The 22,222-nt window shown below is 50.6% G+C and overlaps 1 protein-coding gene and 1 pseudogene across 15 annotated transcripts in view; both read left to right on the top strand.

The window, feature by feature from the left end:
* The window catches only part of MSI2 (musashi RNA binding protein 2), a 360,027-nt gene that overhangs the window by 192,594 nt on the left and 145,211 nt on the right, over positions 1-22,222 (top strand). The gene's annotated exons all lie outside the window — the stretch shown is intronic.
* On the top strand, positions 18,200-18,702 carry LOC308253164 (jun dimerization protein 2-like; annotated as a pseudogene). The gene has a single exon. The product of its transcript is annotated as a jun dimerization protein 2-like (transcript).

The raw sequence follows: 22,222 nt of genomic DNA, 5'->3' as shown, positions 1-22,222 counted from the left end.
GGCTTCTCCTAGACCCTCGCCTACCCCCCAATTCCCCTCCCCAACCCCTGCAAAGCCTAGGGATGCCTCTGGCTTGGCTTTTGCTTGTGCACTGATGTAAACTCATCCAAAGGGAGTGGACAGCCAGGGGTGCCCCAACAGGAGGTTTCACTTTGAGTGCTGGGGTCTGGAGGTGGGTTGGTATAAGAACGGCTCCTAAAAGCTCTAGGGCTCTTAGAGAAAGCTTTCTGTCCTTAGCTGTTGGGGACTTGGCGTTCCTGTCTCTCTGGGGTGATGCCTGGTCAGGAGCATGTGGTGATCGGCATCTGAAAGGCTTGAAAGCAAGAGGCTGTCACAGCTCAGTGTAGTCCGTCTCAGGAGCTCCTCCTTGAGCAGCCTGGAGCACAGAGGGAGCCACGGCTGTGCTCCTTCTCCTGCTAGGATGCTCTCTGCAGCTCAGGGGAGTTCAGTGCTTGGAAAGCATGGGGCCCAGACCTGCCCAGCCTGGTCCCGAGGACCTGTCCACCCAGAGGAGCTCTCACTGGCCTCTCCTCTCTGGCTCTGCAGCCTCTTAGCAGGGGGTACACATGCCAGGGCCCGTCCATGATGGGCCATTGGCTGCAGGCCGGAAGCCAGCAAAGTCCATCCAAATGACCACTCTTGAGCTCTGGGGAGGTTGGCTGTGCTGGAGAGAAGGATCCATTGATCAGAATCAGCAAGTCAGAACCGACGGTGCCTCGTGGGCCCCAGATTCCAGAATCCTCAGTGCCCTGTTGGCTTCTACTTACGTCCCAAAACAAGAGCATAGGTTCACTGTTTAATGAAGAAGCCTTTGTTTGTTACGTAATTCTTGTGTTTTGTTTCAAATTACAGGACTTGAAGGTTTTAGGATACACTGCCAAATATTTTTGTTTTTCTCAAGAAAGAAAAGGTCACAGGCCTCTAAAGCCTGTATTACAATACTATCTGCCCCCACCCCTCACCCCCCGAACCAAGTGAGATAGATAGATTCCTACTAACATCTTGTGTTACATTCAAGGCCAGCACTTATGTCACTGGGTTTCTGAATTCTCAAGTTGTTGAGCCGAGCTGTGACGAAGGCCACTGTGAGGCCCCCACTTCCCCAGGGAAGCACAGCGTGGTTCTCAGAGTTGGAAGGAATTCGGGTCCCGTACTGGTTCTGGTGTGAGCCAGTCCCGTGTTGACCTGGGGCAAGAAGCCAAGTCATTTGTGGCTTTGGTCCCTCTTCCCACCACTGAATTACAGATTTCTTCTCTTTAGAAAACAAGCAAGGACTCAGCTGATTAATGCTTTGAGAGAGGGGCTGCTTGGTCTTGTTGTTGCTGCATTCATTCATTCATTCATTCTCTCGTTCATTCAGTAGTTGCTGGGTACCTGCTAAATGGCCATGTCCCAGGCCCTGAAGATGAACCACTGAACAAAATAGACAAAGCCCAGCCCGCATGGAGCTTCTGTTCTGGTGAAGGGCTGCCCCCCAGACACATAGAAGACCGTGTGTGTCTGATGGAGATGAGGGATAACAGGGGGACGAGCACCACAGGGAAGGGGCAGGGATGCCACCCCCCTGACCCATGGAGCCCTGAGAAGTGACCTCGGAGTTTTGGGGGGCTGAGGGCTGGGGAGTCTGATGGCAAGAGGGATAAAAGTCACCCTGAGATTTGTCCTGCCCTCTCAGGACAAGTGGGGCAGAGGGGGAGGCAGACCCCTTCACTCCTGCCTATGGACATGGAGATGGGGAAAGGGGTTTTACCTGGAGCATAAGCTCCTCCTAGGCCCGTGGCCCTGGCCTTTGGTCTCAGCCCTTCTTCTCTGGACTCAGTGACCTTCATTACATTGTTTTTTTTTCCTGAATGGGTTTTGTTTCTCATTCCTGCTTTGGGTAAAACTTCCCAAATGTTTCATTTTTACATTTAGGATTGAGTCCCAAACAGTATATATTTCATAATGGGTAAGTCAACATTTCTTCCAGAAAAGAGCAGGAAGGACAAGTCCCAAGTATTAGGGTTAGGAGCTTTGGTTCCTGAGTGACGGCGAAGCAGTGGTGCAAGGCTGAGGCCTATGTTGACCGGAGATGTGAACTTGGAAGTTTTTTTTGTTCTTTGTGGTGGGGCGTCGTCAGGATGGCGAGGTCCTCTGTGGGCACATCTGAGCTGCCATTCCTGAGCTCTACTGTGTGCTGGGCAGGCACCTTTTGCACATGTGACTATGATCCTTGTTGATGGGTCTGAGGAGTGAAACCCATTTTTTACACGTGGGGAAACTGAGGCTTACAGAGGTTGAGGAATGTGTCCAAGGACCTGCCAGCATTTGAACTCAGGTCACACAAAGGAAATCTTTTTACTTCAAATTACCAGAACCATTTTAAATATCAGCCAATCAAGTTAAGATATAAAGAGTTAATATTAGCATCTGTCAGTGTAACCAAAAACAAAATAAACCCAAACAAAGAGTATAACTTCCTTAGTGTTTTTGAAGCCAGCAAATAGGACCCACCGGGACAGCAGCCAGGTTCAGGCTCCAGCCAGCAGCATGAGAGTTTTGAAGCCAGAGAAGAGATTTCTCGTCACCTTCATCCGAGTATCTGCCTTACCCTAAGCCCTTGAGTAATATATTCAGAATTTGGAGATTGAATCACGTGAGCAAGACTTAACAGGCCTACCTCTGCCTGTGCTTGACTGGGTTTCAGCTGTAGAGACGATGCCCTATAAATAGACGAGGGGAAGAGATTTAGCACAAAAATCCTGTGTTTGGAACTGCCACATTCTGCCCTTTGGGCCCAGCTGTCCTAGTCTCTCGGCCATGAAGTTTGCAAAAGTAACTCACCTGAGTTCCTTTTCATGCCAGCCCACACTCCGGCCACAGAGCCATGGTTCCTTAGCGGGTGAGCGGCGACAAGGCGGTCGCTTTAGCCTCTGCCCTCAGCATCCTGAGGATGGTTACAGATCTTTTTCCGGAGCTGCATGCTCCAAGAAAGGGGTGGGTTTGTCCTGCCGGTGACATTAGGTTTTGACTTGAAAGCTGGAGGTGACTGACAGTAATAGGGGAATGGACAGCATTTCAGTGCCTCATGCGTTTGACATGCTTGCTGTACAGGGTGGTGGAAAATGAGAGAGACCTGTTTCCGCTGGGTTCATGATAATTATGCACTTCTGCACTGGTCTCCCCCCCGCACCCCTCCTCCACACCCCCCCCCCCCCCCCCCGCACCGCCGCCAGAAACCACACCGGAGGAAGGGAAGCTGGCTTCTCCGTGACAAGGTGCTAAAGTCTGCATCTCCCTGTAGTTAGTGGCTGCTGCTTCTTGGGTTGGTATCCTTGAGGAGCCTGGAGAGAAGCAGGCGGCAGGTAATGTATCTCAAAAACATGTATCCTTTCCGCTGGAAAGTGCAGAACCGAAATAATCTGTAACCTATCCCACCCAAGCAAATAAGTCTGCTTTCATTGTATTGTCTTCTTCATAAATATCCTTTAAATTGAGGCTGAGTGACGAGATGTGCTCATGCCACTAAAATGCTATCACTGATGATACTGAAAGAGCTTTTAAAATACCATAGTTGTCATTGAAACTATACTTTGCTTTTTTTTTCTTCTCTCCTTTGCTAGTAACTAGGTCTCTTTGGGGAAGTTTTAAAGTGGCAATTGGTAGATTGTGGCCAGTGATATGTCTTCTACACAATGCTTCTGAATGCCACTCAACTCTGCTCCCAATATCCCAAGGGAAAATATGTTTCAGTGGAAAACATGAAGCTTATTGGAGGTCATCTAGCTGCTCCCTAACATACACCTTTTTGTGGAAGGGGCGAGGAAAAGGCAGCAGTGGTGAGACTTCGCATCAGAGTTGTGTACCTGTTGGTTTGAGTACAGGAGTAGATATGCTTATTAGCTTCTCAGATGTTGTTCAGCCTGATTGTAGCTTTTATACAAAGGAGTGAAGGCATGGGTAGGAAAGATAATAGAAGTATAAATTGCAATACAGGTTCTTATGAAATCAGTAAATTATTCATTTAACAGTTCTCTCCTTGTTGATTTCATGTTGCTATGGCACCTTAAGATGGAGGCAAGTCAGTCGCCCGGCCCAATCAGGGCCTTCCACAGATGCACAGGTCCTGGTGGGAGGCAGATAATGCATTACGTACAACCTTCAGCCACAAGATAAATTGCCTCTTTATCTGGCAAATTCCAAGGAGATCTACTGGAGAGAACTGAAAGAGATATCTCACAGTGGCTAACACTTCTTGGAAGAGGCCCAGCTGTCTCAGGGTTTGAGTCAGAATCTGTTTAAGAACGCATTAAGAATGCATTGTCTTGGGTGCTGAAAACACCGTGGGCTCGCAGTGACTTTTGCGTCCACGCTACTGTAAATGCCTGACTTCATTTATAATTTTGATGGGCAAAGAAACCTGCCTGCCGACAGTCATGCTCCCTCCTAAGCTCATCCCAGCCTTACGTTTGTAGTCCTCCTCTCCCCGTTTACAGTGTGGTTTCCTGCTGCTTGTTAAATTACTGTACTTATGAAATGGAATGCTATGGCCCTGCCTGTCACTCACATTTGATGGAGTGGAAGGGGGTTTGGGTGCCGGGGGAGTTGGGAAACTTGGTACTGGTGTTAGCTGGATATTGGTAGCTGTTTGACCTTGGACATGCCCCTTTCTCACTGGGGTCTCAGCATCCTCATCTGAAGCGTGAGGGGTTTGGGCTGGTCGGGTTGGGTGGTCTCTTCCTTCTCTGACATCCTGAGACTCTATGACTTGTGTTGGCGCCCTGTTTGTGAGCAGCAGTGCTGTTACGAGGACGCCTGAAGGCCATCTGAACGTGCCTGCAGTTAGAAAGTTAGAGCCAGACCCCCCAGATGCATTGGACCATGTGGACATTTTGTGTGAGAGACTATTAAGAATTTTGCAGTTCATTCTGACAGCTTGATAGATGGAGTGGTTTTACACAGCATCCATGTAGGAATTGACTGAAAAGGAAGTATTTTCTAAGAGAGTCAGGCTGTGTGTGTAAGTTAGGGTGTTATTTTTTTCTCTCAATCCAATTCTAAAATTTGCTGTGAAAAGAAAATAATAACCTAATCCAGCATCCCTTTATATTTGACTAGAGGCCCAGTGCATGAAATTTGTGCACTGGTAGGGTTCCTAGCAGTTGCCGGCTGCCAGCTGGGGCCTCCCTCCCTTCCCCCCACCAGCCCCGCCCCCTGGTCAAACTCCCAGACAACTCCTGGTCCAGGGGACAACTTGCATACTACACTTTTATTATATAGGATTGCCAGTGTGCATATGTACTGGCCGGTCGAACAGAGGGATGGACGTTTGGTCACTTAGCCTTTATATATATAGATTCCATTAACCATAACATTCCTTAATTTTGCTTTTGGCTTCTGTGACCTAATTTACTGGTGATGATAAGTATTAGTATCATTATTATGAGACTGATACTATTTTCCCTGTTGAATGAGTTATGTTCTAGCCAGGGGACAGCAACCACACCAGTTAGAGAAAGAATTGTTACTGGTCCACCAAGTTAACTAGGTGGCTGAAAGGTCCTTGGTTCTTAAACATTAGGATGCGTCAGGCATCTGCAGGGCTTATTAACACAGGTTTCAGGCCCCACTCCAGAAGTTCTGATTCATAGATCTGGGAATAGGGCCTTAAGATTTGTGTTTCTAATAAGTTTTCAAATGATGCTGATGTTGGCTGGGGGGGTCGGAGGGAAGGCATGCTCTGAGATCCACTGCTCAGAGGTACTATTGAGGTGGCAACTCGGGGAGCAGCCACCATCCCTAGGCCTGAGAATAGTTGCGACTTGAATTTAGGAGGAGGAGGGACCCAGACCTCTGAGGAGGGAGGGGAGGCGGCAAGTGTCGGGAGAAGCTGCAAACTGGATTCAACTTCTGGTACAGGAAGGTACTTCTGCTGGCAGCGTGAAGGAGCATTGCTGGGGTGATGCTCAGAGGAACCTGACAGGGAGCCCCCAGGAAGCAGGCCAGAAGAGGCAAGTCACTTTTTCCTCCTCCAGCTTTAGAGGCTCTAGTGCCCCCTATTGGCAGGGCCTAACAGGGACCCGGTGGCAAAGCAGAAATATGCATGTGATTTGCAGGGTCCCAGCTCTAGCTACAAAACCGAGTATGATACATAGGGTGGATTTGCAGTTGAGAGCCATTTTACAGATGGGGAAACTGAAGAAATTCTCTCAGTTAGTAGGTGGCAGAGCCAGGATTTGAGGCTGGTTCCAGAGTCCACACTTGTTGCCTTCACCAGTCTGTCTCTAGGAGGCTGGTGTCCCTGGCTCCCCTCTTGCCTCTCTGGCTGTCCCTGGTGGTTGCTTCTCTTTTCCTGCCCCTGAGGTAGATGTCCTTAGGGCTCCATCCCCTGAACCTTCTCCTGCACTTCCAACCATTGTATCTCTGTTGTGTGAATGAGCCCACATTGGTACCTATCCCCTGGACTATGTTTTGGATGCCAAGCCTGGAAGTCCAATGATGTCTGTAGAAATCTCCAATATTTCTTCTCCTTTTTCCTTCACCCTCCTCCCCAATTTTTTTTTATTTTTATTAAAGCACCCACCTTCCTCTCTATAATCCATTTCTCTCTCTGACTTTGGTGTCATCATCTTCAAATGCTCCCTCACCTGATTATTTCAGATGCTAAGTACATTTTTTTACTTAGGTTGGCTCAATAGCCGTCTTACTGCCTTCTTTCTATACATCTTCGCCTGGTTTATTCAGCGAACTGCGATTGGAGAAATTTAAAACAGCTTTGTTCATGTCATTCCTTGCATTGAAAACATTTGCTGGTTCCTCATGGCTTCCTGAACAAAGATGAGGCCTAGGCCCTTCAGAGAGCAGGGAATCCTCACGTGGTGGAGGATCTCCTGTCTCCCCTCCCGGTTATAGGTCCAACCTCTCCAGCCCCCTTCAGCCCCCATGAGCTGCTAATGGCTCTTCTGACTTGCTCCAGTGACTCCCAGATCACCTGTGGTTGTTCATTTCTGCCCCCTCTCTCACCCTTGCTTAAAGACCCAATTCTAATGCCACCTGCTCCACGCAGCCTTCCGTCTCTGGCTGTGGAAGGGAGGGTGTCACCGGGAGGGTCTGCACCATGTCCTAGCCCACTCCACACCTGCCTGTGCCTCTTGAATGCACCAGACTCACCTTCCTTCAGTGCGAGCTCTGGGAAGCCTGGGGGTGGGGATCTATCTCTCCAACCAGGCTTATTCCCTCTCATCTCCCAGGGTTGCCATGCAGAACAACAGCTTTGCTGCCTCTGGAATGAGTTTTCTTTACTCATGCAAATTGCTCTCTGACTTATACACCCGTGTGGCTGGGCGTAGCACTCACTGCCCAGTTGGTGAAGGAAGAAGGTTGCAGCCGTGTTTTTTCTCCCAGCAAATGCAGATAATACCCTTCCTCTAATCAACAGGTTCCCAAGCATTTGTCTGAGAACCAGCAGTGAATTTCTAAGGGGCTCTCCCAGCCTTGTGGAATTAGAGCAGAGATATTGCCTCCTTTTCACTTCAGTTAATCCAAATGAGCTGTGTCTCCTTTCTGTAGGGAAGGGCAAAGCAAAACAAAACCCAGCTGAGCCAGCACCAGGCTTTCTAACTGCCAGAGCCGGGCTCTGAAAATGGCCTGGGTCATTGGAGTGATGAAAGAAATGGTGTTATTATAACGTCTCTCTTCAAAGAACTTGAAAGTGGTTTTCTTACATTATATGCAAATAATATATGGGATTCACATCACCTACTTTTGTGCAACTCGTAATCCACATGTGTGTTTAGAAAGCTTATTAGCTGGTGAGCTGACTTCCTTTTTCCTCCTCATGAGTTTTCTTTTAGGCAACAAATTCCAAGCTCCTTGGTTCGTTGAGAATTGCAAGGGTAAAAGTGGTGTCCCATCCTGAGTGTAGAAACAAGAATCGGTTTGAAAGAGCTCCGTTATCTCTGCTTCTAGATTTTTTTTTATTGTCTGCTGAGCTTTCAGTGTATTGCCAGACTTAGCGAGTACATAACGTGTCCAAAGTCTGCGAGATAAACCGAGTCTGCCTGCAGGGAGCTTAGAATCTAGTGGGGGAGCCAGTGACAGTCCCTAGTACAGGGAAGTACTGGTGCTTGAAAACCAAAGAGGGAGATACACCCAGATGGGTGGGAGGGGAGGAGCTGAGCCTGGGGCTGTAGTTGAAGGATACTCATTTCAGCAGGCAGAAGGGTGATGTGATGTGGGAGGTGCAGGAGGACTGGTAAGGACTGGCTCACAGTTGTGTGAGGAAGTGCAGTGAGAGACGAACAGGACTGCTCTGTGGTACCATCTCTGAACTGCAAAGCCAGATAGTGGTGGGCTGTGGTGCCAGGCTGGGGAGTTATGATGGCACGTTAGGAGCCCTCAGGGTGTTCCAAGCAGGTGAGGAGCAGGGGCAGATCCTATCCCTGTGCGTCCCACCTCAGGAGTATCTGGAACCTGAGGGTTGTCACCATACCTTTCCTTCTCCCTCTCCCTACTCGGCTGGGTGTATCTCCCTCTTCATCAGTCTTCCCATTCCTAAAAGTGCTGCTTGAACTGTTGCCTCTCTCCAGTTCCTCTGCCACTGGCACCTGTTCCCTCATCTCTCCTCTGTGTGATTCCTCCAGTGCCAAAGTCTTCACTTGACCTCCAGCTTGGTCCTCTGGTCATCCTTCCCATGCTGCCGGAGGAGGCTTCTAAAAGGCTGGTCTGGCCGTGTCATTTCCCTGCCCAACACTCCCCTGCGGCTCCCTTCATTCCCCGAGCAAAGGCCAAGCTCCTGTGTGTGGCCCTTCAAGGCATGATCTTCCTGCCTCTGCCTTCTCACGTGCTTAGCTTCAGGCACACTAATCTGGATGTCTGAGGGCCAGCACTTTCTCTCCTCTGTCTCTTTAATTGGGCTGTGTCCTCTGCTTGGAGCTCTCTTCCTTCGGTCCTACACCGCCTTTATCCATCCTTCAGCCAGTGGACATCTGCAGGCCAGGCCAGACTCCTTCCCTTCCCTGGCCAGTGCATTTCGTTGTGTCTCCCTCCCTCCATTCCCATGCATTTTGTGCCTTTTCTGTGCACACATGGTTTTATCATTATTTTGTTGTTGGTCCATCGTCATTAGACTTTGAGGCCCATGGTTGGCTCCCAGGCAAGGTGTGGGGGAGGGGTAGAAGGAGAGAGCTGGAGAGAGGAGGACCCATTTGAAGTTCAGGTTGGCAGCCAGCCACCTTCATTAATCTGAGTGTGGTACTGAGATGACCACAGAAAACAACCAGGGGGAAAACTCATGTGTATATAACGACGCCACCCCCCTCCTCCTTGTCCCAGGAGGAAACGATACGTCCATACATCCCAAACACCTGCCTCCTTCAGCGTCCTCGGAGCTCAGGTGAATAATGAAAGGTACTCAGCAATGGGTTGAAATTTCCTCTCCCTGGGCGGATCCTTTTTTCCTACTGTCCTGTTTAACACTCCACCTAGCCCTTGGGGCCATTGGAGCTGATGTTTGTGGACTCGGGGCTCACTTGTTCTCCCCTTTAGCTTTGGGGGCACAGTGGTATGTACTTTGCACCTTTCAGAGCCAGAAACACAGCTTAGAAATGTGCTCAGATCCTGCAAAATGGCAGCGCATTAGAGCTGGCGATGTGCAAACATGGCAAGGAGAAAATTAGATGTGCTGGCAGAGAGCTGCAAAGTGCCCTTCCCACACGTGCCACTCTGAGAAGGAACATGCTGCCAGGAGCCAGGCAGTGGCCTGAGGTCTTTACTCTGAGTCTTGCCCAGAGATTCAGCCCCTTCATGCTCATTTGTGCATCATCAGAGTTATCAAGGGTCATTAAAAGCCTTGGGTTCATGTCCCAGCTCTGCTGCCAACCTGCTGAGTGGCCTTGGGCAAGCCCCGTGGCTGCTGGGCCAGGTCGCCCTCTCTGTCGAAGGGAGTTGGAGAGCTCTCTCAGGGCCTTCCCAGCCTCCCAATTCCATGGTCTGTGAAAATCCCAGGGGTGGGATTGGCACTGGGGCCTGGTGAACTTTTCTCGGGAGTATGTGCCCCTGGGAGAGGCAAGCAGCAGCAAGGGGAAGGAGGGGAGTGACTGCAGGGTCCAGGAGTACGTGCTCTGGGCACTTGTGGGAAGGAGAAGAGAACAGGTCTGCCCAGCAGGGAAGAAGCAGCTCCCGAACTGGAGCCCAGTGGCTCAGGGGTTCTGAGCACCAGCTTTGGAATTCCAAATTGGCCAGAGAGGTTCCTGCACAGTCAGTTTCCCAGTGTGCTCTCTGTGTGTGCCAGTGGCTTTCCCGGAGCCACTGTGGTTCCAGTGCCTGGCTAGATCCACTCAGCATTGCCCCCTCTTCTTCCATCTTCTGAATCGCTGTTCCTGTAACTCTTCCCTAGCATGTGCGCTTTCCTCTCAGTTATTTATCAGCAGCAGCAGCAATAAAGAGCCCACTGTGTGCCTGGAGCAGTGCTGGACACTGGTGACTACAGCCATAGCATGGTCCCAGTCCTGCTTACCACCCTATACCTGTGTGTCTGGAGAAGGGGAGGCCGTTAACCCCGCGGGAGTGGGACACCCAGAGGCTGCTGCCCTCTGCTCTGTGGCAGCGCCATTCTGCAAATGGTAAGCCTTAGCTAAGACAGGGGACTTGGGGAAGAAGGACCAAGGCAAGAAATGGGTCTGCCTATATTATTTGAAGGGCTAAGAATTGGGGTGAACAGAGGATGGAGAAAAGGTGGTTGGAAAGCCCAGGCGATGGAACCGCAGGAAGGAATTGTATGTGCTTTAGATGCAGCCAAGTTTATCTAATGGGAGACTCAAAGACATAAGAACTTCTTTGGAAAAGCCCTCTTAGCTTCGACTTCCAGGGAATAAGAAATGTACCTAATTGAGGCAAGCCATGGCAGAAAGATCACAGACCTTGGAACTCTCCCAGGACAAACTGTTTCATCTCCCCAAGCCTCAGTCTCCTCATCTGCAAAATGGGGGTCCTCAGGCTTCTTGGAATGGCTGTGGTAGAGATGTGAATGAAACGATGGTCTCAAAGAGCTCTCGTTGGTTCTTTGGCTTTCCCAGGATGCGTACCAACAGGTGCCTTCTAGGCACCCGACTCCCCTTTGTTCTCGTGGTCATGTTATGTTTAGATCTGTTGTTGGGGCCTGAGGAAGTTTGCCAAAGGTCTGTGGCCACCACACCAGAATCCTTGTCCCTGGTGTGCACCGCATTTTCAGCTTCTCAGATCTCCTCTGGCAAGAGCTCTGCAGACACCCGCTAATTGGAGCCTGGAGACTTGGGGGCCATTAAAAAATATCCTCACACCGAAAGTGGTCTTTGTTTTTGAAAACCGCCCCTAGTCCTGAGCTTCCAGACAGGCCAGTGAGTGTAAGGGGCAGTGGCTGGGGTGGAGCAACGCATGTGTCCTGGTTCCAAAGCAGATGGGTCATTCTTGTCAAAGGGGATGCATTTGGGATAAAATGCCATGGCTCTTGCTTCAAGATATCAGAAGCCCAGAAGTGACCATGATCTTGGTGAGATGCCCTGATATTTTGTTGTTCTGTAGAGCAGAAGTGAGACACAGCATAAAAGAACTTTAGGTAAACATTTTGGTCTGCCCACTTCCAGACTTCCAGATTGTTCCCAGTGGCTGAAGTGCCTTTGGGGGGCGGGGGGAGGGGGGGAGATTTGATTTCCCTTTTAGCTCTGTCTCCACCCTCATCCGCATCATCCTCTCTCTTTTTTATTTTTTCCTCCTTAGCCAACAGCAGCAGCTTAGTATTTGGAACCAGTAACTTAGAATGGCTCAGACTCCTTGGAGCCAAGGTACATTCTGGCAGCATCAGCCAAGCACCTGGCCTGGGAGGGGGGCAGTTGGGGGGGCAGATGGGATGTACCACACTGCCCCTCGTAGGCTTCATGCTCACAGCTCATGGCAGTCCTGGCGCCAGGATCAAGGACTTGCCCTCAGGACCTAGGGAGTAGTTCTGCCAAGTACCCCATTGGTCACTTCATTTGGATTCTTCCTCTTTCCTTTCTCTAGCACCTGGCTAGAGGCCTCTCAGAGCATGCTCAGGCATAGAGTCTAGCAGGGGCATTGGAAAAGACGGGTCATGGAGTAAGTGGGTGCAGGAGCCATGAGATTCTAGGGTGTTCACTCTTAGACTCTCACATTCTACTTCACTGCAGTTCAGCAGAACATTGACCCTGGCGTCAACAGCAATGTTCAGACGAGCTGAGATGTGGAAAGCAGAGCAGGAGAACTCTGAGGGCAGCAACAGCCAGACTGGGGTTAACCGTTTGTGGCTGATCATAGACTCTTGGTAAATTAAATGTAGACCTGGTCTGTCTCCTGACAGAGAACTCCAGTAGCCAGAGGGTCCTGGTCCTTTGGGGGCCCTTTGAGAGAGCCTGGGGTGCAAATGGCATGTGTGTGGCGGGAGTGGGGTGGGGGGATTGAGATCATGTTTCTTGTCCTGGCAAGGGGGGAAGGGAGACCAGTGCTTGCCAACCCTCACTTCCCGTCAGGAATCAGTGAGCATTCCAGCAGGGGAGGCCAAACACCGCGGTAGTGATGACAACAATGATGCTGAAGATGATGTTTTTTCAAAGGACTGATCTAATGATGGGAGTGTGAAGCCGCGGTTTGCCTTCTTCCTGCTGTTTCAGTCAGCCCTTCTAGCCGTGGCTTTGCCTCGGTTCTTCTCCCTGGATGATGAATTTACAACACCGCCTGGAAGGACAGTGAACATTGCTCTGAGAATCATCATTTTGCGCTTTTAAAACTTATTTTTCTTCCTCTGAGGACTGAATTGGTGCTGTAATTTGCTCCTGATACCACCTAAACCTGTTGTGATTAAAGCTTTTTTCCTTCTTCTTTCTTTAAACCAGGGAGTTCATATATTAACAGAGATGAAAAAGATCATTTCTAATTTATAATGTTCTGAATTGCTTTAGTTTTTTCATTTGTATTTCCCTGGTAAAGCAAGGCATCTGTTCTGCTGTCAGGGCCTCAGTAATCCCCGTGACCAACGGGAGCAGGATCTGAGAGGCAGTCCACACCAGCACGGCCGGTGACGGACAAGTCAACCTGGGTGACGTGAGTTACTGAGTGTCTCTTCCGAAGTTACTCTCACAGTGGCATTGCTGTATTAGGTAAGCCCTCCGGGGGGCTTGAAGGTCAAGAAATCAGGAAATAAAACTCTTGTAGTATTTGACCTAATCAATACGGCGGGCTCTCAAATAGATATCCAAGTCTTTGGCAGCCGATGTTGGATGGGCAAGGGAAAAAATACTTTTTGATAGGTATTGATGGAATCACAGGCGGCTGAGGGAACAGCGGCTCTGTCCGGTTTGACATGCCTGGGCCAGTCTCTGGGTGGGAGGGCCAGTCCATTTGGACTCAGTCTTTTTTGGAGTCTCTCTGTTCTTTGTCAGTTTCCACCAGGTTTCCACTTTGGGGAGCTGAGAATTAGAATGGGATGAGAGCATCAGACAGGTTTGGAAATGAAGCCCGCTGTAGACCCCGTTGGCACTGGAGACTCGGGCTCCTGTTTCAAAGGAGGAAACCTGAGATGGATTCCGGGACCCTTGTTCCAGCCGCACCACCATTCGGAGTGCCAGCCAATGGGTTCTGAAAGCCAGGTGGGCGCCGTGGAGACTCGGAGAGCAGACTTTTCCTCCACATGCTGCCCGTCTGTTGTCCGCGGGAGTTTGGGGAGTAGGCGTTTGGGGCGGTCATGTCATTTGCATCTGGGAAGAAGGATGAAAGGTGATTCGTCTCATGATAAAATCTGGTCGCATAGTTGATCTGTAGCAAAAAAGAGGAAAGAGATAAATGAAATCATTGTGCTCACTTGCCACCTTCTGGTTCTTTTATTCTTTGGTTGTTAAGGGCAACAAAAATGTCAATAAAGAGGCTGGCGGTTGAGGTCTCAGTCCAGGAGCGCTTGCCGGGGACGGTCCTCTCACGGTGGCGCTCTGGTCCAGGTGGGCACCGGCGCTTTGCCTGCACTTTGAGTCATGATGTGTTTGACGGAATTTCTGATCCTCGGCTGTCTCAGTCCCTCCCACCTCTCAAGATCCCGAGTCTGTGGGAAATAGTCTTGAACCAGCTGAAGATCTGTCTCCTGGGGGAAGACATTAGCTATGGGATCTTCCAGGCTGCCTGTTGTGTTTAGTAACACCTTCGTCAGCTGCCCACATGGCAGGGAGGAGGTGGGCCTTGCTGTCCCTTCCCTTGGGGGCCTTTTCCTGCTGTCTACTTATGGATGTGAATGTGATTGGCCAGCTATGAAGGACCCGCCGTCCCCCGTCACCCAGCACCATGAGGCAGCCCTCCCGCATGTCTGAGTTGAATCTCCCTTACACAGATGAAGAAACTGGTCCTATGGAGAGGATAAGTGGTTTGCATACACCTGGGAGCTGGCACTGGAGGGCAGGTGTCCCAGCGGAGGCCTCCACATAGCACATCCCATGAGATGTGGCAGTGAGGATTATTGTGTTCCCCCTTTCTACAGATAAGGACACCAGCTCAGAGGGGTTACGTAGCAGAGAGTAATTGTTCTTCTTATCCGAGCATGTTCATTTGTTACATTTCATCCTTACCATTAAAAGGCAAGTCCTGATTTTATAGGGAAGGTCACTCTAAGGCCAAGAAGCTCATGGTTTGCCCAGATTCTTGGCCTTCTGGACTCCCATGCCCAGACATCTCCGTGATGCAACTGTGCCTGTCTGCCTGGTGCTGTCCGGTCCTCTTCCGGTGCCAGGGAAGTGGCCTGGCCATGACGAGGAGTGAGGTGGGGGCCGGCAAGTGGAAAGTCTGTTGGGAGGGTAATGAGACCGCTGACTGAGTAAGGGCCCAACGTTGGTCTGAGCAGTGAAAATGGCGTCTTGGAGGGGAGACTGTGATTTTTTCTAGAAAAGAACATGCTTGGTGAGCCTGCGTGGTGCTCATTGCCCTTCCAGGTCTTCCGAAGCTGCTCTGGAATCCTCTCAGCAACACTAGGAAGCAGGTTTCTGCCTCTTTGCAGTTGAGGAAACTGAGTCTCAATGAGTTGAAGAAACTTGTCTTGGGCCACATACCTGGTTCGTGGTAGTGCTGCTCAGTCACTCAGCAAACATTCATGGAGCACACACTGTGTGCCAGGTGCCATCCTGGATACCAGGGTCCTTCAGTGAACGAGTAGACCGGTCTCGGTCCTTCCGGACCAGAATTCAAGTGGAGGGAGACATGTGATAAACAGCTAATGTAATAAGTAAATCACACAGTATGTTAGAAAGTGACAACCATTTCAGAGGTACCACACAGCACAGGTAAAGGCGATTGGGAGCCCCGGGGTGGGCTGCAGTTCTACATCACTTGGTCCCAGTGAGCTGGGAGAGGGAGGGAGCCATACCAGATCCACACGTGGGTCTGATATCATGCCCGCTTTTCAGGAGGAAAGGGAGGCCCAGGGAGTGGGAATGACTTGGCTAAGGTCATACGCTGACTTGGTATCCAAACCAGGTTCGGAACCAGGGATTCCCATAGCTAACTAGTGAAGTCCCACAAGGTTCTTTGTTTCCCTTGCACAGCCCTGACTTGGTTCACCATCTTCAGCCTTCAGTGGCATTGATTTCTGGCAGCCCCATACCAGCCCCAATGTCTTCCCTATCCTCAGAAGCCCCATATCACTTCTTTCCCATATAAGCATGCGTCCCTTCACCCTAGCATCCCAGCACCCTGAGTGGGGAATTAATGCGTTTTTATTTGAAGTGATCCACCGCTGTCATTTTTGATATCTCCTGTTTTCGTATGCAGGAACGCAGAGCACAATTAGAATACAGTTATATATCCTCATAGTTATTAAAGCTTGGATTAACATGACATAAAGTTTTGTCTGGGGAGTCTTTTGCTATGGCTCAGGGAGCATTTTTTGTGACAGTAATAGGCTACAGTTAATATACTTGAATGATACTAGAATCTGTGTTATAAGGCAGAACAAAAGGGGTTTATCTGGGGCTGAATTACAAAGGTGGAATTATCACTGCGAATGATCCACAGAGATCTGGGCTTAATTATTGTCGCTTGTGTCATTTCAGCATAATATGGGTAGTTACTGAAGCAGAGTAGAAGTGCGGGAGGGCCAGCTTGTCAATCACTGGGTGAATGCCTGGACTCCCGCCCCATCTTCCAAGCACAGTGCTGGCCACTTGTCCTGCAGGTCCACAGGGATTGAGACCTTTGGCCATCCCTGGCATGTGGTGCTTCGGGTTTTATAATGTTTCTGCTGGATAGTTTTAATGAACTTCTGTGTCCCCCAGCCCAATCCTTTGCCCCCCCCCAACATATGCCCCCCAATGTAGGTCCCCTGCCCTCCTGGCCCCTTTGAACTGTCCACGAGGGTGATGAACTGGCTGGTCCACTGCATTTTCTCAGTGGCAGTGCCAGTGCCACCTTCCAGAGCCTAATTGTTGTGACAAGCACAGGAGGTGAGCTAATGTGTTCTGCCAGCCATTTGGTCACAAAGGCCAGTGTGGCTAGCCCAGGTGTCTGCCTGCACATGGGCGTGCTCAGGTAAACCGCTTCCCCATCTGTTCCCAGAGGACAGAGCATGGGGCAGCAGGTGGGCAGAGCTTGGGGCAGCAGGAGGGTGGAGCCTGGGGCAGCAGCATTGTGGGCAATTTTGCCCCCCTCCCCCACTCTGGTGCCCAGTCATGGCGTTTGCATTCCTCTGGGGGTTGAGTCGGGTCCCAGGAGCCAGGGCTGGGAACCGGATAGCTCAGCACTGAACAGGGCAGGGCACCCGAAGGCTTTAGAAATACTATTTATAAGGAGCATAACCTTTTTTTTTATATTCTCCAGCTGCCAGGTATAGGATTACAACTTGTTCTGCTGGCGGCTACTATGAACTGTGAGCTGCTTGGCTGTGCTCAGTGGTCAGTGCTGTGTTGGGCTCCGGGCAGTGTGGCCTTTCCTGCCCGACCTGTTTTCCGAGAGGCCGTTATCCTGCTTGGTGAAAAGCCTCTCCGAGGTTCCCCACGTGTAGAGCGAGAAAGGAACAGGTCTGTGTTGGGCAGCTCTGTGGCAGGAAGTGGACAGGGACTTGGGGTCATTTTCTCCAGTAGAGCTGGGCAGCTGTACTTCCTGGAATGGAGAGGTCCAGCGAGGTGGGGCACCTTGCTCAGGTTACCTGGCTGGGAAATCAAGAAGACAGGACTTTGTGAGTCCCAAGGCCATGTTTTTCAACTAGACTTGTGTTCATACAAAAATGCAGATTCCTGGGCCATGCCCCAGAACTATGGAATCACACTCTCTGGAGGAGTGGCCTGGGGCTGTGCATTGAACCAGGGTACCGGGTGATGTGTGTACATGCAGATGATTGGGAACCATTGCACTGCTGGCCTTGGAGGCCAGCCATGAGTTTGCCCTGAAATACTCTCCATATCAGGATCACGGGTCCATGGGACATTGTACCCCATGGGGCAGGGGTGACAGGAAGTGGGAGGATGACCTCACATTAATTAGAGCCAAAGGGAACACAGGGAACTTTCTTAAAGTCTCCCATTTTGTAAATGAGAGATTTACAAAAGACGTGAAGTAAGCGAGTTCGTGCCCAAGGACACACGTTCATGGCAGAGCTGGCCCTGATACCTGTTATCCCCACTGCCCTATCCTATATAATAAAAGCCCAGTGACCAAAATGACCAGAACGACCAGAGACCAAAACCACCACGGCCCCTCGCTGGGCTGGCCTCGCCCCCCAGCAGGCAGTTAGGGGCAATCAGCAGGCAGGCGAGTGGTTGGGGGCCATTAGGTAGGCAGGTGAGCAGCTGGGGGTGATCAGGTAGGCAGGTGAGTGGCTGGGACAATTGGGTAGGCAGGTGAGCGGCTGGGGGTGATCAGGTAGGCAGGTGAGTGGCTGGGGCGATTGGGTAGGCAGGTGAGCAGCTGGGGACAATCAGGCAGGCAGGTGAGCGACTGGGGGCGATCAGGTAGGCAGATGAATGGTTAGGGGCGATCAGGCAGGCAAGCAGAGCCCCAAAATCGATCACCTCAAAGAGAGAGACCCAGGCCACACCCTGCGGAGGGATGCTGGGCGGCTGCGATGGGAGGCGCTGGCGGCCGTGGATGCTGCAGGGCGGGGCTGGCACCACGGCGGCTCCTGAGCGGGCATGGCGCCTGCAGCCTGGCCCAGGCCCCAGGGTCGCAGCCTCTCCTGTGGCTTCTGCAGGGCTAGACTGCCACTCCTCCTGCTATGATGCCTGGGCAGATCCCGGACCCTTCCATGACTGTGGGCTTTCTGCCAGGGCTTGGCCCCCTGACCAGACTCCCCAGCTTGGCCCTGACTGCAGAGGAGCTAAAATACGCTGACATCCACAACATTGGGGCCATGATCGCCCCATTGCACTTCCTGGAGGTGAAAATGGGCAAGGGGCCTCAACCTGTGAAAAGTGAGCTAGATGAGGAAGAGGAGCGGAGGAAAAGGCACTGGGAAAAGAACAAAGTGGCAGCAGCCCCATGCCAGAACAAGAAGAAGGTGTGGAAGGATTTCTGCAGCCGGAATCTGAGTGGCTGGAGCTCATGAATGCGAAACTGAAAACCCAGATGGAGGAGCTGAAGCAGGAGTGGCAGCAGCTCATCCTGATGCTCAACTGGCATCTCCCCACCTGCATCATCAGGACCAACAGTGTTAAGACCCTCGACTCAGAAGGCAACCCACTGCTGGAGCAGCTGGAGAAGAAGTGACCATGGGCTGGGAGGAGGAGAAGAGGGAGGAGCAGGAGGGTCCCAGAGGGCTCTTCCTTGCTGCATGAAAAACTCTTCAATGAGGCTCAGCACAGCCAGCATCAGCCAGGCTTTTTTGTGAAACTCAGATCAGCCACACCAGGGGAAGAAACCCAGGCTGATGAAACCCAGGACCAAGTGCTGAGACCAAAGTAGTCCTAAAGGGGGGCAGGTTGGGTTTCTGCCTGGGGCCAGGCTTGTAGGAGGCAGGACAGAGGCTCTGGGCCAGAGAGACGCCCAACCAGGCAGCTGTGGGCACTTCTCTGGCCTCTCCACCAGGGCACCCACCCAATGGACCTCTGAGCAGCCAGGAAAAGCCATGAGTTGCAACCAAAATTAGGCTGAGTATGGAACTCAGAGTGAAACTGCAATCTGCCTGCCCCCAGCCCTGACCCTGACCCTGACCCTCATCCTGATGGAAGGCTGGAGAAGGGCACAGTGCCAGGCTCTGCTGTACCCACCCACCGTGGTCCAGCTCAGTCCTGCCCGGAGTGGCAGCCGGGGCGCACCCTCGCCAGTCCTGCTAGAGTTGCTGTGGGCAAGAGGCACAGGCGCCCTTCCAAAGCACATACTCACTGAATGTTTACGACTGGCTGTCCTGGCAGGGCTTTCAACTGCACGTGTTTTTTATACTTTTTTAAAAAATATTTTTTACAAAAAAAGGTTTTATACAAGCAATATATAAATGGATTTCTATAATCACTCAATGTGATACATTATAAATATGCTATGACTTGTTTGTTATGAACAGATATTCAGCACTTATGGCCGTTGTGTGTAACTTCTAAGTACTGTAGTCTCTGGATGTTGGGGGTGGCAGGGGCAGTGTTGTGGTGCATTTCCATCCTGGTAAACCATTCATAGTACTCAGTTCTGTATCACTCAGTAAACATTACTCGAGGGAGGGAGGGAGGGCGGGAGGGAGGGAGGCGGCCCAGGCCATCCAACCCATTGCACCCCACGCCTGTCGCCTGCAGAGGGAGGCTGAGGCGACTGGGTGCCAGGGGAGGGGGTGGTACTGCACTGCACAGATGGCAAGCAGTGGCAGCAGCAGGGGCAGGGCCAGCTGCCAGCAGCTGGGTGAAGGAAAGCCCCGAGAGGCCCTGATCTCAGGCCAGGCCTAGGGACCCTACCCGAGGGTCCTCGGATTGTGAGAGGGTGCAGGCTGGGCTGAGGGATCCCCTCCCCCCAAGTGCATGAATTTTCGTGCACCAGGCCTCTAGTAAAAAATAATTGCCCAGTCTCTAGTAAAAGATAATTGCCCGGCATGTCTCAGTAGTTGAGCGTCAACCTCTGAATCAGGAGGTCATGGTTTGATTCTCAGTCAGTGCACATGCCTGGTTTCGGGCTCCATCCCCATTGTGGGGCATGCAGGAGGCAGCCAATCAATGATTCTCTCTCTCTCTCTCTCTCTCTCTCTCTCTCTCTCTCTCTCTCTCTCTCTTCCCTTCCTCTCTGAAATCAATAAAAACATCTTTTAAAAAATAAATAACTGTCCATTGCCCTTTGCCTTTCCATTGCTAAGATGGTTTAGAAGAAGTGCGGTTATAATTAGAATAAACACAGTATTTTTCTTTACTGCAACAAGGCCTTCAAAGGGAAAAAAAATCTCAATGCCCCAATTATGCCAAAGCATTCCCAGTCCTATCCAGGAGTAATTAAAAAATACAGCTGACGCTTGTTCTCTTGCTTGTTTTTAAATGAATAGCTAAGTATCTGTCAAGATGATGAGCGCCTAGGCCGCTGACGGCCTTACGATCTCAATTTGCTCCCAGGAACTTCAGAGATGAGAACAGAAAGGCTGTGGTTTTGAACGGTAAGGCACCTGGCCACCCCAGGCACACTCGTTTCATGGTTGGTGGGGCATCTCTCCCCCACCCCGAGACCAGGTGTGGGGTGGCAGGCCAGATGCAGCATCTACATCCTTACTCAGTCTCAGATTCTCCTCTGTGCCTGTGAGCAGGTCAGACAGGTTCTTCTGCCATCCCTCTGCAGAACACAGGACGTTAGGGTTTTCAGGATCTTTGCATAGAATTAGTTTGGCTTCTTGGGGAAAATCCTCCTGTTGCAAGTCACTTTTTAATTAGTTTATAGAATCTTTATTTCTAAATGATGCCACATATGAATTGAGATGTCATGTTGCATATTGACACCATTCCTTTGGTGACAATTGGGCTTTATTTCTCAGAAGCTAAAGGCAAATCTATATGCATTTTCCTCACCCCATTCCCAACACATGTTTTTCCAAAGACAAAATCAAGGGCAGACTTGAAGAGGACATGATCACAAAACGTATTATAGCATTAGTCATTCTTAATGTTTACCCATCAGTTTACAGTGTGTGTGCATATGCGTGGAGTTCCAGTTATCTATTGGTGCATAACAAATCATGCCAAAATTAGCTGGCTTCAAACAACAATCATTTTATTATCTCTTGTGGTTTCTACAGGAATTGGCAAGGGGCTTGGTTGAGGGTATCTCATGAGGCTGCAGTTAGATAGTGCCCGGCACAGCAGAGGGCTGACCAGGTATCTCTCTCTTCATGTGGTCTCAGGACTTGTCCATGTGGCCTCTGCAAAAGCTGGCTTGAGCTTCCTCACATCATGGTGTCCTCAGGACTCATTTATACAGCAGCTTAGGGCTCCCACACAAGTGTCCCAGCAAACAAGGTAGGAGTGGCTTCACTTTATCTGACCTGGCCTTGAAAGTCATAGGACACAAGTGAGTCACAAACTCACCTAGTATAAAGGGATGGGATGGAGACTTCACCTCCTGTTGGGAGGGTTGGCAGGTGCCTTCTTGGTAGAGCAGCCAGTGTTTGACAGCCATTGTTAGCTGAGGAAGGCTCGCCTGGGTCTGTACAGCTTGTGATGACCAGACTGTACCCAGAGCTCTGTCCCATCAGTTCTGTTGGTGAGTGCACTCAACTAAGGACAAGCTCCGCTGTGCCCTTAAAATAAATAAAAATACTAATCAATAATAATAATAATTACAGCACCAGAAGCCAACACCTGTGTGTTTCTATGTGTGTAAATGAACCTTCCACTTAATCTCATTTCATTACCCTTTTAAGAACATTCTATTAACTCAGGTTCAGAGAGTAAGTAAATTGTGCCATTGCTTGTCCAAGGTCACTGTGGTTTTTGAGAGTCAGATGTGAAGCCAAATGTCTGTGACCCTGGGACCCAGACCCTCGGCCACTCTGCTAGTGTCCCAGTTGGCCAGTGCTGAGCCACAGTCCAGAGGCCGGGCCGGATCGAGGACATCCACGGGGGTGTGTGCTGTGCTGAGCTGAGCGCCTTTGCCAGGCTTGTTGAAAACAGGCTCATTTTTATGTGTTGATTGCCACACATGCTCAGCCAGAAGCTCTTGTTTTATCATCTAGTTCAGTGGTCGCAAACTGCGGCTCGCGAGCCACATGTGGCTCTTTGGCCCCTTGAGTGTGGCTCTTCCATAAAATACCACGGCCTGGGCAAGTCTA

This window comes from Plecotus auritus, assembly GCF_963455305.1.
Source record: "Plecotus auritus genome assembly, chromosome: 7".
Classification (NCBI taxonomy): domain Eukaryota; kingdom Metazoa; phylum Chordata; class Mammalia; order Chiroptera; family Vespertilionidae; genus Plecotus; species Plecotus auritus.
Note: the sequence above shows the minus strand (reverse complement) of the source record. Positions and strands in the feature narration are given on the sequence as shown.